General features: G+C 39.7%; 1 protein-coding gene across 43 annotated transcripts in view; it reads left to right on the plus strand.

Annotated features, from left to right (window-relative positions):
• LOC136827934 (ankyrin-2-like) overlaps positions 1 to 5,000 on the plus strand; it is a 790,256-nt gene that overhangs the window by 179,838 nt on the left and 605,418 nt on the right. The window lies entirely within an intron of this gene.

Below are 5,000 nucleotides of genomic sequence, written 5' to 3' on the forward strand. Positions count from 1 at the left end.
GAGACCACTATTTACGTTCTGGCATTAGGGAATAGGGAAGTGGTAGGATCCCTTTGCTTAATAGGAGCGCTCTGTATGTCGTTTGCTTCGCTACTATCGCAGTGTAAAAGCAGGGCACTCACATCAGACTCAGAAATTGAATCTTACCTGGTTGCTGTGTTTAAAATGTTGTGGGGCTTCGTCGCCCGGTGGCTTGCAAAGTCGCCTTTCCTCGCCTCATGAAAGGAGACCCCGAGATCAATCCCATGGGGAAGACCGCCCCAGGTCCGTTTTCCTAGAAATCTGTTGTGTCCAAGTTGACCCAAGCAATGAATTTTGTACCACCCTGTTGTTGGTCGATTGCGATGGATTGCAGGGTAGCTCTGAGGGTCGTGGGACTGGCCGAGAACTCTTGAAGCGCGCTCTTCAAGAGGGAAAAAGAAAATGTTTCCCGTTAAAACATATAGTAAGAGAAGATGACATGAAGTAAGAGAATTCCTTAAGAGAAGATATCTTGTCAATTTTTAGTTTTCTGTAAAAGAAAACTATTGAGATGGCTTTTGTCTGTCCGTCTGCCCTCGGATCTTAAAAACTACTAAGGCTAGAGGGCTGCAAATTGATACGGTGCTCATCCACCCTCCAGTCATCAAACATACCAAATTGCAGCCCTCTAGCCTCAGTGGTTTTGATTTTATTTAAGATTAAAGTTAGCCATGATCGTGCGTCTGGCACCGCTATGGGTGCCAACAACACAGGCCACCACCGGCCTGTGCTGAAAGTTTCATGGGCTGTGGCTGAGAGTTTCGTACAGCATTATCCGCTGTACTGAAAACTCGATTGCGCCGTAGAAACTTCGGCGCATTTATTACTTGTGTTTATTTGTGATGATCGACTAGCCTACTTGCGGTTAGCATAAGAGAAAATTGTATTACATGGTATCCCTCGTTGATTTTCGCTGAAAAACGAAGTCGAACAGTTTATCAGTTTAATGAAATCAAGTTGACCAGTGTAAAGTATCCATTATTTTTTTTTTTCAATAAGAGCGAAGCATTGAGTAGGAATACTACTTTCTAAAAATTTGCTTTATGTATAATATTCGTACTGTTGAATATGTGGGCTATCATCAGAACAAGTTTTCTTATTCTGGTTATTCATCGATTCACTTATTATTAATGAGAATTCTATGTCATGTAAAACTGGAATATTTACACCGTTATCATGATCAAAATTAAACATGCTTTCGTAATAATCGATACACATGAACTATAAAGCCTCACCTTAGTCTATAAAAAACATCTAGGTAAGAAACATCTCAGGGCTGTCATTATTGTAGCGTTATTTACGTATAACGTTCTGTCTTGTAGATATTATATCACTGAGCCAACCATGTCAGCCTGCTAAAACATCTGTGAATGCCTTTTGTGGGATTTCTTTGGACAGCTGCTCCTGATTTTTTTTTTATTGAATATGTGCGTCCTTTTTATGTAGCAGTTTTCCATGAGTTTAGAGCTTTTTGAGCCCTGTTCTTGGTAGTTATTCCAGCTCCTAACATCCGTCTCTATTTATATATGGTTTCCACTATCTCTTCTGTAGATGGTACTTTAGGCACTGTCCATTTAAGCGTGACTACTCTGGGGTGGCGGATGGTTGTTCAAGAATATGAAGAGCGTGGGAGTCATTCGGTGTCTTCGAGCGTGATGTTTTTTTTTATGTTTTCGGAGTCATTTGATTCGTTGAAGGTGCTCGTTGGTCATTATCCATTGGGAAAAGGGTCTGGTGTCTTCGCTTGTGTTACGGTTGCAGATATTCGTTTGGAACTTTTTTTCCTTTGTCTTCCGGATTCTGTGAAAATGAGCAGTTATTAAAGCAAACATTTAGATGAAAACAGACTGGTCTACTTTGGATGGTTGACTTTACGTGAAGATTATTTTTTCTAAGAGTAGCCAGGGAAGGAGGCTGTAGCCAAAAGTATCTTGTGTTATATATAACCCATTTAAAAATCTAGATATAGATTACCAGTAAGCTTCTCTGGAACACTCTTTTGAAATATAATACGAGAAGGGACATTTGCAGTATACTTTCCTAAAATTTCCCGCAATTAAGAAGGAACTTATTTGAGTATGGAACCTCACAGCACTTTCTACACGTCGCGACGATGGCTGCCATATCTTTAACCGGAAATGAATATGGCAGCAAAGTAATGCAGTGCCATAAAAGTCCACATTTATGCTTTATTCAGTCGTGGTTAAGATGGCAGAGAGTGGATGTTAACGGTTTGAAACAACTCTCAAATACTGTTTTAGAGTGACATTTAATTAAAACTTATTGGGATGAATAAACAGTGAAGAGATGAAACTTTATGATCTTAAAAAGAAATTTCACACGAAGCTATCTTGTACAGACCATTTTTCGTCATACTCCTGGTATGTCAGAGCTTTTATGGTTTCTCTATTTCATGTTTTATCTGTTACTCGAGAGTATTCTGCATAGTTAGAAACATTCAGAATTTCCCCTGAAGAGACTTTAGCCCACCCATGACAACAACCACCCCTGTTTCCTCGAGGATCAGAAGTGCTCGTTAAATCATCCTCCAATGTTAGTGTCCCCATGGGCACATTCACAAGTCGTCTTCGACACTCATTTCTTTGTCGTGAGAAAACTCTCTCTCTCTCTCTCTCTCTCTCTCTCTCTCTCTCTCTCTCTCTCTCTCTCTCTCTCTCTCTCGGTAAAGTAATTTCTGCCTAGGGCATATTTGAGCTTGATGTATTTTTATCCTGTTTGTGTGATAAATTACAATTTGACTTTCTGAATGAATTATCTTCGTGTTGCTGACACCTTCCAGTTGTACAGAAGTAAGTGAAACAGTCTTCAGTTGTGTTAGTTTTCTGTTTGTAGATTCGGTCTTTGTTTGTCTTCGTCGTATCGCAGGATGGCGAAGTATAATGATCGATATTGTTTTGGAGCGTGATATATATTTCATGCTTTTTAAAATAAAGGAATTATACTCGATTATCTTGTAGAATATCCAATTTTTCTTGTAATGAAACCGAATGGCAAACGAAGTTTCTGGAACATTAGCCCGCGAATATTATGGATTCTGCCGGCGTGTATTTTCACTGGCGTCTAGTCTTGGCACAAGCTGAGTGCTCTCTGCAGATGCGCCTTCCTATGTGCATAGTGTATACTGCAGAGACGTTATTTTATTAATTCGCTCTTAAGGATTGAGACAGCCACCTCCCTCGTGAAAAGATGTATGTTGAAAGAATATTGAATTGGATGAATATGTACTCTATTTTTTTTTTTTTTTTTTTTCATAATAATATTATGCTTGCAGAGACGCAGTCATTTATTGCTTCTTGGTGCCTGCCGGTGCCAGGTCATAATTCTGCCCTCTTCCGACCTCATTGCAGATGCCGACATAATGTCTGCTGGCCCAGCCGTCGATGGATTTCTTTCGGCGGAAGGGTGTCTGGCTCTGCCCTACTGCCCTGGACGATAGGCTACAGATTTTGTCATGGCAGGAACTGTATATGTATTTCGGAGACTCGGTCTCTAGTCATTTGATTTTTTTTTTTTTTTTTTTTTTTGTCTTTAATAGTATTGCCTTGAGACAGTATTTTTTATTCTTTTACTCTTCGATGTTTTGAATATTGTTCCCCAGATTGGTGGGTTCTATTAAAGTTCTTATTCCGGATCCTAGTATTAATCCCTGGCACCGTCGTTCAGTTAACTCTTGTATAAGATTTTCACAGTTCTGATCATCCTTATCTTCCCATGACATGCCGTGCGCCATGTTGATGGTTTAGCACTTGAGACTTCCAATTCTAATTCTAAAATTCTTGCCTACTGTTATGAGAGGTGCACTGTAGTACCACATGATTTGCTGTATTTTTCGATAAGTTCTTTCCTCCTGTGACCAAATTATTGAGTGGTCTTCCTATCATGTAGTTGAATCTTTGGAATTATGTGCAAATGCTTTTTTTTTCTTCTTTGTAGGAGCTTTTGTGAGTTTCACTTCAGTTCTTTTGTCTTTGCTTTTTTCTGTACACTATATGATCTTGTTACTTTTCTTATACAGTTTATTCCTTACCTCTCTGATTCTTTTGGCCGCACTGGGCTGCTTTCCTTATTTGAACTGTTGGGCTTCTAGCATTGCTTGCAATACACAATAATAAAAAGTCGACGAACAGTCAAAACACGTTTTTGCCCCTAAAAATAACATTACTACTTTTTCTGGACTGGTCTTCATTTTAATTTCATTTGTCGGCATCGTATCTGATGACCCCTTCTATGGTTTCCATGGACCGATTCTTTCAGGAGGATGTGACAGAGAAGAACAGCGACATTTAAGAAAGTAGAAGTCTGATTTTTCCATTTACTTATCCCATTCTCCTCTTCATAAGTATTGTCATCTCTTGTGTATTGTATTCATCTCTTGTGATTGTACTAATTATAATTGAAATGCACTGTTATCAGTGACAGTGGGACTCCATAAATCCTGTCAACAGTGACCTGAATGTTTATGGTTTCAAACATGTTCAGACCCTGAGTTTTGTACTTGAACTTGGCGTGGGAATACCGGGATAGAACAGTCGAGATAGAAGAAGTGGGAAGTCTTCCCTTTTCGGACGGTCGGAATTAAATCACTCTTGATATTTCTTTCCGCTGTAAATTTTTTTATGAAGCCTTGTACATTAAATCAGTACCAAATTGGAATAAACTGGAAAAAAACGTGTAAGGTTGGTTTCTGTGGTCGTGCGCGCGCGTAAGTTTAGGCAAGACCGGTGTCGTGTGTGTGTGTGTGTGTGTGTGTGTGTGAGTTCTTGCTTTAAAGGGAAGTTCCAATGTGAATGGATTTCTGCCCATAAACATCACGAATAATCCTCCACTTTCATTCCAGTGTGCTGTTCTTTCATTCCCCTTATTCTGGTTCTCTCGCAACCCCTCCCACCCATTCCCCTTCACCCACCTCTCGCAATCTTGTTACTGGTCGTCATGGTAACGGAATCATGGCGTTGGTC

The sequence above is a fragment of the Macrobrachium rosenbergii genome, chromosome 42 (assembly GCF_040412425.1).
Source record: "Macrobrachium rosenbergii isolate ZJJX-2024 chromosome 42, ASM4041242v1, whole genome shotgun sequence".
Lineage (NCBI taxonomy): Eukaryota > Metazoa > Arthropoda > Malacostraca > Decapoda > Palaemonidae > Macrobrachium > Macrobrachium rosenbergii.